This window comes from Penaeus monodon, chromosome 31 (assembly GCF_015228065.2).
Source record: "Penaeus monodon isolate SGIC_2016 chromosome 31, NSTDA_Pmon_1, whole genome shotgun sequence".
Taxonomy (NCBI): domain Eukaryota; kingdom Metazoa; phylum Arthropoda; class Malacostraca; order Decapoda; family Penaeidae; genus Penaeus; species Penaeus monodon.
Window position 1 is genome coordinate 25,180,215 of NC_051416.1, and position 280 is coordinate 25,180,494.

Here is a 280-nt window from a genome sequence, read left to right on the forward strand (position 1 = left end):
AATGATAACAACTACAGTAAGATAGTGATATTAATATTAATATCAGTAACAAAGATGCTGACATTAACAAAGAGATAATGATAATAGTAATGTTGGCGATGATTTTCAAAATAGTAATCATGATACAGAATATACAAGATCCATTTAATGACAGTAATAAAGACAATATGAATGATCAATATCATCATCATTAACACAGCCATGCCATCATTAGCAAGAACGAGAGTGAGTCAACACAAAACTTAGTAATATCATCAAGGAACACGATGCCAAATGCGCA